Raw genomic sequence first — 16,920 nt, forward strand, 5'->3', positions numbered from 1 at the left:
AATGATATGCTAAGTGAACACACACCAAGTGAAACGTGTTACTAGATTCACTGAACTTGGACATATATGGGAAATGTGTTACAAAGATCGAGGAACGAGTAATCGTTATCACATTGGAAATTGCACTTAAAGATTGTGTATGATTTTGAGGTCATCTAACCAATGAAATATTTTGCATGGTTATTCATTCAAGAAATCATGTTTGTAAGATCGAAGCATGGACCAGATCACCGACATAAGAGATCTAATTATACAACATGAATTCAGGATTAGATATATGTGCATGTGTGTGTGAAGCAAGACATATACAAAAAGAAAAATCATGAGATATCACAGAGTGTTATGACTGTTACAGTTGACTGAGAAACATAGAAGTCACTGAGAAGGATTTTAGAGAACAGTCAAGGAATAAAGTAAACATAAGGGTTTACCAAGTTAATATATGGATTACCGAGGAATGCTATAAGCAAGGTAATATCATTTTGAGCACATAGAATCTGCTATAACATTTCAGATGTAAAGTTGCAGATAATTTGTAAAGATTTGAATGTAACATTTTGAGTCGTAAGAAAAACCTCTAACAAGGTAAAAGACTCTAACTAAGTCTATAAAATGTAAAGCCTCTAACCAGGTGCAACATTTAGAATAAGTGTTGTAAAATCCTTTAGCAAGGTAGATCTAACAGATCTTGATACTCCTAACAGGGTAAGCTATTAGAAATAGCTAAACATGTAGCTCTAACCGAGCAACCTTTATTATTGCAGTAGTGAAGTTGTGGGTGTCATCCCCACTGCAGTTTTTCTCTCTAACCAAGAGTTTCTGCATAACCAAAATATATGTGTTATGGAGTGAATCATGTATGATTGTTATTCATGTGTTTTAGCATTATATTATGTTACTGCACTATTCAGTTTATGCATAAGTAAAGATATTGTTGTCATGAGTTTTTGGAGTACTGATTCACCCCTCCCCTCTCAGTACATTAGCTTTCCATATTGGGCCTAACAATTGGTATCAGAGCTTCAATCTTTGAAAAGGGTTTAACTACCTAAAGAGAAAGATCTTATCAATGGAAGGCTATAAACAATCTCGGAGAATTGTATATTTGCAAGAAGAGTTGGATCATGCTAATCAAGTGATTGCAGACATGCAAAGACAAATGCAAAAATCATTGAAAGTGAGAAGAAGATTATCTGATGATTTGCAGGACTCTCAAGAGTTAGTGGAACAAATTGAGACATCATCTGAGAACAGTATGTTTGAAGAGACTGAAGAAATGATTGAAGTGTTGAAAGAAAAGAACAAAGCACTGACTGATCAGCTAAAAGCAATGAAAAGAGAACATGAGCATTCAACACACAGATGACTAAAAATATTGATGCATTGAGGATTACCGAGGATAAAGTAAGAGATCTAGAAAGAGAGAAACAACAACTTGAAGCATTAGTATTTGAAAAGAATGATGAAATCATAAGATTGATTGGGATTCAACAAAATCTGTCAGATCAACTAGGTTATGCACATCATGAAGCAAATCTGAAAGATGATGAGAATCAAGCATTGAAACTTGAAGTATCAAGGTTGACTGATGAACTTGAAATAGAGAAGAAATCCAAAGAAACACTGAAGAAGAGTTATGAAGCATCAAAGATGTTGGATGAGCAACTGAATACAAGAAGACCCAACAAAGATGCAGGACTCAGTTACAAAGGAAAAGACTCTACCGAGAAGGGAATTCATACTACCAAGAGAGGAGAATCATCAAAGCAAGCTGGAAACAAGAAGAACATCAAAAGAAAGAAGCCTATATGCAACTACTGTGGAAATCAAGGTCATACTACCAACATGTGCCAAATCAGAAAAGGTAAGCAACTGAATGTCACTAAGTCCAACGATTATTGTTACAATTGCAATAAATATGGTCACACATCTAACCAATGTAGGACAAAGACTGTTAACAATTATCAGAAGGCAAAATTCAAAGGGTTTTGTAAAAACTGCAATAGATATGGACATAGTACTGAGAAGTGTTGGCTTAAGAAAAAGAACTATATATAGTTTGCACACTGAGCAAATGCTAGAGGTTACCAAGCTCACATAGATCCTTACCGATAGTATTCTGCAGTACCATGGGATTACAATACAAGGATATGGTGTGAATGTTGTGGAAGATATGGACATATAAGTGCCAACTGCTTTATAAGGTTTGGAATGAACAACCGAAGATCATGGAGAAATCCTGGTATGGCATGTTTTCATTGTCACAAAGTTGGACACTTGGTTGGAGATTGCGGAGATCAACCTAGAGGAGACACTGTAGAAATAAAAGAAAAATTACAGATGATTTGGAAAAAGAAGGAAATTGTGTCAAATGAAGAAAGCACCTTACCTACCGAGTTAGGTGCACCTATTCCAAATTAATCGGTAAAGGTATGAAGGGACTGCACTCTCTCAAAGGTCAAATCTTAACAGTTCCTATTTTATTATGTACTTAATTCAAAATCTGCATAACTAAGATGTATTAGTAAGTTTGAAATTCTATCAAAGTCTTTTGAAAGCACTATACAGGAAACCTGTCAAGTCAGTAACTACAGGAAGCCTATCTAGTCGATAAATGAAGGAAATCTGGCTACTCGGTTAAAGCGGAAAAAGGAGAGTAAATCGGTTTAGTGGAACCGAGTGCATTTAATGTTTTAACCTAACCTACACGGATCCCGATGAGGTATATTGTGTACTTAAATTATTTACGCGATCATTTTTCACTTACCAAGTTTTCGAGAGAACAGAGCAAAGCGAATCTAAGGCGATCAAACCTCCTCCGAAGTGAAATTAAAGGTATTTACATCAATCTCAATGCATTGTTAAGCTAGTTTACCGATCATATCTGTTGAAGATTTCTGTTTCATATTTATTAAGAGGAAAAGCGTCTGTCGTTTGAAAGTTTTCAAACCCTAAGGATATTTTGATAATTTCTATCTGAAATCTACAATGGCATCGAAGATCCAAGAACCCATTGTTGTTAAGAATGTTGAAAAGCCCTCACTAAAATACTCTCTAACTCCCAAAGTAGCATCAGAACCAGATGACAAAACTGCATTTTCACTCATCCCGGATAGAGTTTTACTAGTTGAGGATGTCAGATTCTTCACCAAATGTCGAGTTTAAGAACTAGGTCATGTTGAAATCAAAGACACCTATGATGAATTGTGCACCGATGGGAAACTGGATAGCAAGTATGAGCACATTAAGATCAAGGGATTGACTGAAGCCCTAACCTATCCCCGTGTCTTCAAACCCCAGTGGGTCAAGTTTGTTTTGAGCAGAGTTCACAATGATTTCATGTGGTTAGAGGAGAAACCATTCAAAATCACCAAGGAAATCATTCATCTGATCACCAATTACCCTATTTATGATCATACCTGAGCTCAAAAGATGATATCACAAAAGGAATTGATCACCTTAACCGGAGTGGAATCAGATTGCAGAGGATTGAAACTAAATAATGTAACTGACGCAGAGCTAAAGTTTTCTATTAGAGTGATAGGTTATTGTTTCTTCCAATCGGCAAGGGAAAACAGTGTACCCTGTGCAGTAGTCGACTTAGCATACAAAATTGTGAAAAAGGGAATGAAAATTGATCTTTGTGAAGTATTGCTGAAAAAACTGTTTGAGAATATGAACACCATCAGGAAGCCGAAGAAGAACAATTCGGCTAATACACTAAAGTTTGGATCACTATTATTATGCATGTTTTTCTATTTTGAAAAATTCTTTCCAACAGTCGGTAAAGTAGTTTAGAAGCTGCACCGACCAGTCACCCATCAAATCAATGACTATCAAACGTCTAGGTGACAACTTCAATGATATTATGGATGATTATTTCAGCAAGTTTCAAGAGAAGATGCATAACAGGTATAGAAATCCACCCCAGCTAGTGGAAAAATACAAAGATGACATATGTTTTGAAGTAGACACCGACTACTGCTATGTGAATGTTGTGGAACCAAGAACTCAATCTTTGCCACCTATGGGTTATGAGGTTGACTTTGACATCACACAACAACAGATAGATGCCTTTCTTACACTACCAAGGCATGCTACTGAGCTGAGGTATGGAACATATGAAGAAGTGAAAGAGAAAGAAGTCTGGTACATCTCTTTCCAGACATGTCGGTAGTTGAAATAAAACAACATCTGACAACCTACCACACAAAGTTCCTCATTAAACAAAGAGCCTTAAAACTGATGAATGGTCTATATATTGAAGTGGAAAATGAGACAAAAGAAAAGTGGCTGGAAATCTTTAGAATTAAGAATGCTGGTGAACAAACCGAAGTTGAAATAGTTGATGTCACCAAGCAAGATCCTGATATCACCGAGCAAGACCCTACTAGCACCATACAAATTGATGAAGACGTCATGGACACCGAGGCACCTAAATAGGAAATGATAGAAGGAAATGCCTATGCAAAACTAGTATCCAGTGAGTCAGTTTTGGAACAAGTTCAGCCTTATCCTCCGGTCACTCATTCTGCTACAACCGAGGCCCCTCAAGATATTGAACAAGGTGCAGAGGTTCACAAGTCTACAGAAGGAGAAGCTACTCCTCAGGCCACCGAGGAATAGACCTCTTAGGATCCTTCTAACACTGAAAATGTTGCAACTGAGACCCCAAGCACTAAACCACTGAAGGACTCAGCAAAGGCTAAAGAAATTGACAAAAGTGTTGCCTCCATCGAGCAACCTACCAAGGATCCATAAGCCTCCCAAGCTAATGTATTGGTTCAACCAGCCAAATCTAAAGAAAAGAAGTTGAAAAAGCATAGTTTCAAGGTAGATATATCGAAACCAATAGTGTTGCGCATTGTAGACATATCAAAATTAAAAGGGCAAGCACTCATTGAATTTAGTGAACTATGCAAAGCAAAGGCCAAACAAGAAAAACAAATGGCCATACAAAAGAAAAATAAAGTACTTCAGAAGGTAAAGACACTATTATCAGATATGCTACCTGCAGCTACAGTGTCAACAGATGCAGCCATCCATATTCAACTGGATGAACTCCTCAATTAGATAGAGACATCTGGAGTAGATGCATTTGAATATTTGAGCAACTAAAAGGACAAAGAGCTCAGTGCAAAAATGATTGAAGAGGTATAGAAAGCTATTGCTATTGGCAAAGTTAAACTTGACAAATTTATTGTTGAGTTGTCCCCTCAACTCAAGCACATTCTTTATTTATTTCAAAAACTCTGTACATTCTCTTTATTCATTAAAGATATCAAAAATAAAACAGAAGCAATTGAGAAAGAGATCACTGATCTCTCAAATAAGTTGACCACCGAGCCCAATTATGTTCAGAATTTTTATACAAAGTTACAACAACTCATGGCTCAACAATTGGAACTCGGGAATGAAGAGCACAAAATAAGGATGGACATTATGACTCTTCAAACCTTATTCATTCCACACTTGTCCTCCGTTCAAGAACAGATCAACTGAGCCACTTACCTATCTACTACACAAGAGGGAAGCACATTAGATGGCTTAATTTCTCTATTGGTTGACATTCACACATAGAATTCTTTAATGGATAGTATCAAGGATGCACTCTCTGTCGCCCTCACTGAAGCAAGGACAAAGTATAAATCCATTTTTGACCAGTTGCCTCCGCCAAATGGTAACTAAGTCTTGATGTTTGTCAAAAAGGGGGAGTGAGTATCATATCAAAGTATACAGGGGAATGTAGTATATAGGGGGAGTATACCAAGCCGAGCAGTGAACAGAGTAGTAAGCAATGAACAAGAGCAGCACACATAACATTGATCACTGAGCATGCAAAATCAGAGTTATGAACACTATATTGATAAGGGGAGTATATCTGAATATACTATTTCATTGACAAATGTATATATTGCATGTTTAGTCAAATTTTGTAAGTATATAGATTTTTGAGTTATAACTTTGAAAGTAGTTTTTGTCAAACATCTCAACTAATGTCAAAAGGGGAGATTGTTACTACTTACTAAGATTGCCATTAGTCTTAAGTTCAAAGTTATTCTATATATTCTAGTTGGTTACTTCTACCGAATCTTTTAGTTAGTAAGCACAGTGCAGTCGGTTATAGAAGAAAGCAGTCTCAGAGCGTAGTATACACTGAACACTCTATCGATTAACACTCTATGTCTACCGAGCAGCAAGAATGATATACCGAGTGAACACACACCAAGTGAAACATTTTACCAGATTCACTAAACCTGGACATATATGGGAAATGTGTTACAAAGATTGAGGAACAAGTAACCGTTATCACATTGGAAATTGCACTTAAAGATGTGTATGATTTTGAGGTCATCTAACCAATGAAATATTTTGCATGGTTATTCATTTGACAAATCATGTTTGTAAGATCGAAGCATGGACCAGATCACTGACATAAGAGATCTATTTATACAGCATGAATTCAGGATTAGATATATGTGCATGTGTGTGTGAAGCAAGACATATACAAAAAGGAAAATCATGAGATATCACAGAGTGTTATGACTGTTACAGTTGATAGAGAAACACAGAGGTCACCGAGAAGGATTTCAGAGAACAGTCAAGGAACAAAGTAAACAAAAGGGTTTACCGAGTTAATATATGGATTATCGATGAATGCTATAAGCAAGGTAATATCATTTTGAGCACATAGAATCTGCTATAACATTTCAGATGTAAAGTTGCAGATAATTTGTAAAGATTTGAATGTAATATTTTGAGTTGTAAGAAAAACCTCTAACAAGGTAAAAGACTCTAACTAAGTCTATAAAATGTAAAGCCTCTAACTAGGTGCAACATTTAGAATAAGTGTTGTAAAATCCTTTGGCAAGGTAGATCTAACAGATCTTGATACTCCTAATAGGGTAAGCTATCAGAAATAGCTAAACATGTAGCTCTAACCGAGCAACCTTTATTATTGCAGTAGTGAAGTTGTGGGTGTCATCCCCACCGCAGTTTTTCTCTCTAACCAAGAGTTTCTATGTAACCAAAATGTGTTATGGAGTGAATCATGTATTATTATTATTCATTTGTTTTAGCATTATATTATGTTACTGCACTATTCAGTTTATGCATAACAGTAAAGATATTGTTGTCAAGAGTTTTTGAAGTGTTGATTCACCCCTCCCCTCTTAGTACATTAGCTTTCCATATTGGGCCTAACAAGAGAGAGAGAGAGAGAGAGAGAGGAGGAGAGAGACAGAGACAGAGGAGAGGGAGGGAGAGACAGAGAGACAGAGAGAGACAGAGAGGAGGAGAGGGAGAGAGAGAGCGGGAGAGAGAAAGATAGAGAGGAGGAGAGGGAGAGAGAGAGAGGAGGAGAGGGAGAGAGAGAGAGAGAAAGGAGGAGAGAGAGAGAGAGAGAGAACCCTGTAAGACACAATATGACCCCTTAGGACACAATATGGTGTCGTTACGGGTCATAGGGTGTCCATAGGGGTCATATGGTGTCTTGGGACACCATAAGACCCCTTAGGACACAATATGACCCCTTTTCCCTACAATATGACCCAAAGCAACCCAATATGGTGTCATTAGGGGTCATATGGTGTCCTAAGAGGTCATAAGGGTTCATGGGACACCATATGACCCCTATGGACACCATATGACCCCTAATGACACCATAGGACCCCTTAAGACACCAAATCATGTTGTTAGGGGTCATATTATGTCCTACAACCCCGTAAGACACAATATGACCCCTAATGACATGATTTGGTGTCTTGAGGGGTCTTATGGTGTCCTTAGGGATCATATGGTGTCCATAGGGGTCATATGGTGTCCTTAGGGATCATATGGTGTCCATAGGGGTCATATGGTGTCTTGGGACACCATAGGACCCCTTAGGACACAATATGACCCAAAGCGACCCAATATGGTGTCATTAGGGGTCATATGGTGTCCTAAGAGGTCGTAAATGTTCATGGGACACCACATGACCCCTATGGACACCATATGACCCCTAACGACACCATAGGACCCCTTAAGACACTAAATCATGTCCTTAAGGGTCATATTGTGTCCTACAACCCCGTAAGACACAATATGACCCCTAACGACATGATTTGGTGTCTTAAGGGGTCCTATGGTGTCGTTAGGGGTCATATGGTGTCCATAGGGGTCATATGTTGTCTTGGGACACCATAGGACCCCTTAGGACACAATATGACCCCTTTTCCCTACAATATGACCCAAAGCGACCCAATATGGTGTCATTAGAGGTCATATCATGTCCTAAGAGGTCATAAGGGTTCATGGGACACCATATGACCCCTATGGACACCATATGACCCCTATGGACACCATATGACACCTAACGACATCATAGGACCCCTTAAGACAGCAAATCATGTTGTTAGAGGTCATATTATGTCCTACGACCTCGTAAGACACAATATGACCCCTAACGACATGATTTCATGTCTTAAGGGGTCTTATGGTGTCGTTAGGGGTCATACAGTGTCCATAGGGGTCATATGGTGTCTTAGGACACAATATGACCCCTTAGGACAAAATATGACCCAAAGCGACCCAATATGGTGTCATTAGGGGTCATATGGTGTCCTAAGAGGTCATAAGGGTTCATCAGACACCACATGACCCCTATGGACACCATATGACCCCTAAGGACACCATAGGACCCCTTAAGACACCAAATCATGTTGTTAGGGGTCATATTGTTTCCTACAACCTCGTAAGACACAATATGACCCCTAACGACATGATTTGGTGTCTTAAGGTGTCCTATGGTGTCGTTAGGGGTGATATGGTGTCCATAGGGGTCACATGGTGTCTTGGGACACCACAAGACCCCTTAGGACACAATATGACTGCTTTTCCCTACAATATGACCCAAAGTGACCCAATATGGTGTCATTAGGGGTCATATGGTGTCCTAAGAGGTCATAAGGGTTTTGGGACACCATATGACCCCTATGGACATGACATGACCCCTAACAACACCATAGGACCCCTTAAGACACCAAATCATGTTGTTAGGGGTCATATTGTGTCCTACGACCTCGTAAGACACAATATGACCCTTAACGACATGACTTGGTGTCTTAAGGGGTCTTATGGTGTCGTTAGGGGCATACGGTGTCCATAGGGGTCATATGGTGTCTTGGGACACCATAGGACCCCTTAGGACACAATATGACCCCTTAGGACACAATATGACCCAAAGCGACCCAATATGGTGTCATTAGGGTTCATATGGTGTCCTAAGAGGTCATAAGGGTTCATAGGACACCACATGACCCCTATGGACACCATATGACCCCTAACGACACCATAGGACCCCTTAAGACACCAAATCATGTCGTTAGGGGTCATATTGTGTCCTATGACCTCGTAAGACACAATATGTCCCCTAACGACATGATTTGGTGTCTTAAGGGGTCCTATGGTGTCGTTAGGGGTGATATGGTGTCCATAGGGGTCATATGGTGTCTTGGGATGCCACAAGACCCCTTAGGACACAATATGACCCCTTTTCCCTACAATATGACCCAAAGCGACCCAATATGGTGTCATTAGGGGTCATATGGTGTCCTAAAAGGTCATAAGGGTTCATGGGACACCATATGACCCCTATGGACATCATATGACCCCTAACGACACCATAGGACCCCTTAAGATATGAAATCATGTCGTTAGGGATCATATTGTGTCGTACGACATGTCGTTAGGGGTCATATTGTGTCCTATAACATGTCGTTAGGGGTCATATTGTGTCCTACGACCCCGTAAGACACAATATGACCCCTAACGACATGATTTGGTGTCTTAAGGGGTCCTATGGTGTTGTTAGGGGTCATATGGTATCCATAGGGGTCATATTGTGTCTTGGGACACCACAGGACCCCTTAGGACACAATATGATCCCTTAGGACATAATATGACCCAAAGCGACCCAATATGGAGTAATTAGGGGTTATATGGTGTCCTAAGAGGTCATAAGGGTTCATGGGACACCATATGACCCCTAATGACATGATTTGGTGTCTTAAGGGGTCCTATGGTGTCCCAAGACACCATATGACCCCTAATGACACCATAGGACCCCTTAAGACACCAAATTGTGTCGTTATGGGTCATATTCTCTCTCTCTCTCTCTCTCTCTCTCTCTCTCTCTCTCCTTCTCTCTCTCTCTCTCTCTCTCTCTCTCTCTCTCTCTCTCTCTCTCCCCAAAGTGACTCAATATGGTGTCATTAGGGGTCATATGGTGTCCTAAGAGGTCATAAGGGTTCATGGGACACCATATGACCCCTAACGACATTATAGGACCCTTTAAGACACCAAATCATGTCGTTAGGGTTCATATTGTGTCCTACGACCCCGTAAGACACAATATGACCCCTAACGACATGATTTGGTGTCTTAAGGGGTCTTATGGTGTTGTTAGGGGTCATAGGGTGTCCATAGGGGTCATATGGTGTCTTGAGACACCATAGGACCCCTTAGGACACAATATGACCCCTTAGGACACAATATAACCCAAAGCAACCCAATATGGTGTCATTAGGGGTCATATGGTGTCCTAAGAGGTCATAAGGGTTCATCGGACACCACATGACTCCTATGGACACCATATGACCCCTATTGACACCACAGGACCCCTTAAGACACTAAATCATGTTTTTAGGGGTCATATTGTGTCCTACGACCCCGTAAGACACAATATGACCCCTAACGACATGATTTGTTGTCTTAAGGGGTGATATGGTGTCGTTAGGGGTGATATGGTGTCCATAGTGGTCATATGGTGTCTTGGGACACCACAAGACCCCTTAGGATACAATATGACCCCTTTTCCATATAATATGACCCAAAGCGACCCAATATGGTGTCATTAGGGGTCATATGGTGTCCTAAAAGGTCATAAGGGTTCATGGGACGCCATATGACCCCTATGGACACAATATGACCCCTAATGACACTATAGGACCCCTTAAGACACCAAATCATGTCGTTAGGGGTCATATATTGTCGTATGACCCCATAAGACACAATATGACCCTTAATGACATGATTTGGTGTCTTAAGGGGTCTTATGGTGTCGTTAGGGGCATACGGTGTCCATAGGGGTCATATGGTGTCTTGGGACACCATAAGACCCCTTAGGACACAATATGACCCAAAGCGACCCAATATGGTGTCATTAGGGGTCATATGGTGTCCTAAGAGGTCATAAGGGTTCATGGGACACTAGATGACCCCTATGGACACCATATGACCCCTAACGACACCATAGGACCCCTTAAGACACTAAATCATGTCATTAGGGGTCATATTATGTCCTACGACCCCGTAAGACACAATATGTCCCCTAACGACAAGATTTGGTGTCTTAAGGGGTCCTATGGTGTCATTAGGGGTCATATGGTGTCCATAGGGGTCATATGGTGTCTTGGGATGCCACAAGACCCCTTAGGACACAATATGACCCCTTTTCCCTACAATATGACCCAAAGCGACCCAATATGGTGTCATTAAGGGTCATATGGCGTCCTAAAAGGTCATAAGGGTTCATGGGACACCATATGACCCCTATGGACATCATATGACCCCTAACGACACCATAGGACCCCTTAAGACACGAAATCATGTCGTTAGGGGTCATATTGTGTCCTACGTCCCCATAAGACATAATATGACCCCTAACAACATGATTTGGTGTCTTAAGGGGTCCTATGTTGTCGTTAGGGGTCATATGGTGTCTTGGGACACTATAGGACCCCTTAGGACACAATATGACCCCTTAGGACACAATATGACCCAAAGCGACCCAATATGGTGTAATTAGGGGTCATATGGTGACCTAAGAGGTCATAAGGGTTCATGGGACACCATATGACCCCTTAAGACTCCATATGACCCCTAATGATATGATTTGGTGTCTTAAGGGGTCCTATGGTGTCCCAAGACACCATATGACCCCTAACGACACCATAGGACCCCTTAAGACACCAAATTGTGTCGTTATGGGTCATATTGTCTCTCTCTCTCTCTCTCTCTCTCTTCTCTCTCTCTCTTTCTCCATCTCTCACTCTCTCTCTCCCTCTCTCTCTCTCTCTCTCTCCTCCTCTCTCTCTCTCTCTCTCTCCCTCCCTCTCCTCCTCTGTGTGTGTGTGTGTCTCCCTCTCCTCCTCTCTCTCTCTCTCTCTCTCTCTCTCTCTCTCTCTCTCTCTCTCTCTCTCCCTCTCTCTCTCCCTCTCCTTCTCTCTCTCTATAAAATATGACTAATAAAATTTGATATCCGATTTAATCGAATATCGGATTTCTGCCATGTGGCAGTTTACCAAATAAATGGCGGCAACGGGAAATTTTTTGGGCACCACAAATTTTTGTACTAATATCCAATTTTATCTGATATCTGATTTTTGTAGTCAAATTTTCAAATTTCAAATTTTGGCTCGGGAATGCTTTGGTATTTGGCTTGGAAGTGACATGCTTGGAAAGTCAACTGAAAAAACGTGTTTTTCAGTATTCCTTGATTTTCTAGACTTGACACTGGTGGCTGATGACTTCTTTTGTAATCAAAATTGATAAAATGAAAAGGGTTTTTTAAGGACGTTCCCAACTTTCCAACAATATAAGGGTTGTCTTATTTCGACTTTAATAAATAATTATTATTTATTTTCTAATTGAATTCTGACAATAGTCCTGATTGATATACTGATTGAAAAACACTCATAACTTTCAAACGGTATAACATTTTTTGAAACCAAAATATGCATCACATTCTATGCTTCATCTACTATAGGGAAAAATTAAAAAAAATAAAAATTGATAAGGTTTTGACCAAGTTAAGGTGGTCAGATGTAGGAGTTTCTGAATTTCTGAAAAGCTGTAGTAAAAAATTCATAAATAATTATTTAATTTATAAAAAATTTAAAAAAAAAATGTGTCACATCCGAACATGAGTCTTATACCTATATTATAAATATTATAAAAAAATATTAAGATTTTATTGTGATTAGGGTGGTCAGACATACGTCTACTTCTTATTTTTTTCCTAAAATCTTAGTACCACTGCATTGAAATTTGAAATTTTCATCAAATGGGATTTATTTTTTCCAAAAAACAACTAGTAGCTTAGAAACTACATTCAATTTTCTATATATTCTCTTCTTACATATTTTAAAAATAATGTTCACAACTTATTCAAACTTTCATGTCAAGTTGCATAACTCTGATTTTCTGAAATTTCATTACCACTTAAGGGCCTGTTTTGGCACACCATGATCCTGCACATACCCCTCTTCTTACATATTTTAAAAATAATGTTCACAACTTATTCAAATTTTCATGTTAAGTTGCATAACTCTGATTTTTTGAAATTTCATTGCCACTTAAGGGCTTGTTTTGGCACACCATGATCCTGCACATACCCTGTTGTTTATATATATTTTCAACACAGAAGGGCTGAGGATTTGAACTCAAGTATTGATTGATAGTCAACTGAGATTGATTGATTAGTGAACTAGTCATGATTGACTTGTTAACTTATTTGATTGATCTATTAACATGATTGATTGAAGAGTGAACTCAATTGGTTAACTAGTAGATTGAATAGACTATCTAGTTGACTAAATAGATGGATTAGAAGATTGAATTGATTGGAGAGATAAGTGGATTGATTGATTAGTCTAGAAAAAGGTGATTTGGAGTGAAAAGGGGTGATTGAAGAATTAACTAAGTTAACTGATTATTAGTTAATTGATTTGATCAATCAATTATGATTTCAACATGTGCTATAGGATTTTGGAATTGAATTTGATTTTCATTTTCAATTTGGATTTGAATTTAGATTTTTGAATGCTGAAATGCACATGAAATTAACTGAAATTCAGATTTGGTGAAATAAGAATTTGATGATTTGGAACTAGATGAAATTAATTGAAATTCGAACCTGGGAAATTTGGAGGAATAAGATTAATTAATTAAAATAATTTAAATGAAATTATTTAAACATTAGAAATAAAATTAATTAAATAATAAAGATTATTTAATTAAGGGAATAAATCATAATTAATTAAATAATCAATTTTTAATTAATATTTGAGAAAGGGGGTTAATGATGAATTGATTAATAGATAGAAATTAGTAATTAGTAAGAAAAATGAATAATGATGATTAGGTCAGTTAAGAAGAATTGATTAGCTGAATTAAATAATTGAAGAATTACTTAATTAATTAGGAAGAATAATTAGTGATGATGAAAAAGACATTTTTCAGTGTCTACATTTGCCCCTCTTTGACACAATGTCGAGGCGACGTTGTTTCAAAGAAAATGAATTTTTTTTGCCCTGGTATGCCCCACTGATGCTAGGGTATAATGCCCCCTTGAGAGAAATTTTGTGCATTAAAAGAATGGATGATCTATCGAATGATGAATAATGTTAGATGAAAGATGAAGAATGGTTAACTTGATGACACAAATGAGTTTGATTGGATAGAAGAAATGGTTAGAGTGATTTGTAGATTGATTGATTGATCGATTGGATTGATAAGATTGATCAAATTGATAGGATTGATTTGATTGATAGATTGATCGGATTGATAAAGTTTGGTTTTAGGAAGGACACATCTTATATAAGGCAAAGATGATCAAAATATCTGGCTTCAGGAAGGATACATCCTATATAAGACAAATGATAGATGATCATGTCTAGTTTCAGGAAGGACTAATCCTATATAAGACAAATGATAAATCAAAATGATGAAAGTGAAGAATAATTGATTGATAGATAGAATATTTGATATGAAGAAATGATTTGAGATGGAAATAGAAAGATGTGACTAGAAATTGAAATTAACTCACTGAGAGTAGAATATGTTAGATGAGAAAATGATGTTTGAGATAGAATCAACATGACGAGATGTGAAAATGAAATGATATGATTGATGATGGTAGTAAATTATGGTGATGAATACTCTTCTTTGCCTTTATTCATAGTATAATACATTTTTCATCACTGAACCTTATTATGTAACAATGAAGCTGTGTACATCACGGTATAAGGAACCAAGATGTATAGATATCTCATTGCAAGAAACAAACACATAGAAAACAAGGAATGAACCCTCCATTTTAGGAATTACGCTAGGGGTCGAGGTATGTGTGGCATTCATAGGCTGAATCATCCTATCACAGACACGCACTAGAGAAATTGCCCTAGAACTTCATTGGTTCACACCACAAAACAAAAAACAAAGTAAAGATCATGCCCATCACAACTCCTCTAGTCACTTGTGGACATCCTTGAGTAGCATTGTAACATGATCTGACATAAATTGATAAAAGATAAATCAATGAAAGATAAGACAAACTTGACCATACAAGCCAACAGTCATACTGATCTTCTTGCCAAGGATAAGTGTTGCTAGGATGATTGTTTGATAGGATGCCCATTGTAGGAAAGATGTATCTATTAGGACATGATATTTGATAGGTACCTATTTTTGGAATGATGTATCCATAAAGGCACGTTGTTTGATAAGGATGTTGACAACTGATAGGCATTGATCGGTTAGGTTGTAGACTAGCTTGGTAGTTTGTCTATTGATGCATGATTTGTTAAGATCAATATTTTGATTTGTTTTACGTTTTGTGTTTGTTGAAATACTTTGTTGTTGTTTGTAAAGGATAATTTATTGTGAATTGTGATTGATGGATTGTTTTTGTGTTTTTTTTATGTTTAGGTTTTCTGATGTTTTTGTTTGATTTTGACTTTTTCGATGTTTTTGTTTGATTTTGAAAAAAATTCAATGTTTTTTTAAGGGTTGTCAAGATGAAACATGAACTACCATCAATTGATAAAGATAAGGCTAAATAGGACAAAATCCAACAACCATACTGATCTATGTCATTGTTTTGATTGCTCGATGATCAATAAGAATGTCTGGTTTCAAAGAGTGAGTGCCCTGTATAAGTCCAATTTGTTTGGTTTCGAGTGTACCCTTCCTTGTATAAGACATGTTGATAGATTTTGACCGTTGGATTGATTAACAAGACATGTGATCAGTTTGATTGTAGACTTTTAAAGTGTACCTATTATTGATCTGATTTGATGGATGGCCCATACTTTCTTGCTTTGATTTTCAGATTTGTTGTTTGATTTTTGATTTTTATGGCTTTTTTCAACACATTTTGTGACTTTTGATTTTTTCATGACATTTTTTATTTTTTAAGATTTTTTCATGATATTTTTGTGAATGTTTTTGTATTTTTGGTTTTTTTTATTTGTTTGGATTTTGATTTTTCAATTTTTTAAAGATTTTTTCAAGACATTTTCTGATTTTTAGGATTTTTTCAAGACATTTTATGATTTGTAGTAATTTTTCAGTTATGCCCCTAGTTTGAAGACCTATGATGACATCATGATCTAGGTGATGTGTATGGAGACAATGAATTTTTTATATGAGTTATGCTAATGCAAGATGCATGATGAAGATATAATGCTTATTTGAACAAGGATGATTGTGTGCGTCTTTCAATCTGAAATGCACTAATTGAATTAAAGATGCGAAAATTTTCAGAGACATGAGTTCAATCCAATCTTAGAAGACCTTAGACTATTCAACTTAACATACTATGTAACCAAGATTTATTAATGGAGGTGTGAAAAACTTCTCCATCAATTCTTAAAACTTTGATCTTATTTTGCCCATGTGTGTGCAATTGGATTTATTTCGACTCTTATAACCATCAAAGACCCTTGTAATCCTATGTGACTAGCTATGTGAGTTATTCTGACTTCAAAAGCATCTTGAATAGAGCTTCGTTGCCAGCAAGCTTTTAGAGCTCTGACGAGGTTATAGACTGTAATCTCTTGAATATTGCTCCATTGCCAGCAAGTGTCCATAGCCCTG

This window comes from Cryptomeria japonica, chromosome 10, assembly GCF_030272615.1.
Source record: "Cryptomeria japonica chromosome 10, Sugi_1.0, whole genome shotgun sequence".
Taxonomy (NCBI): Eukaryota; Viridiplantae; Streptophyta; class Pinopsida; order Cupressales; family Cupressaceae; genus Cryptomeria; species Cryptomeria japonica.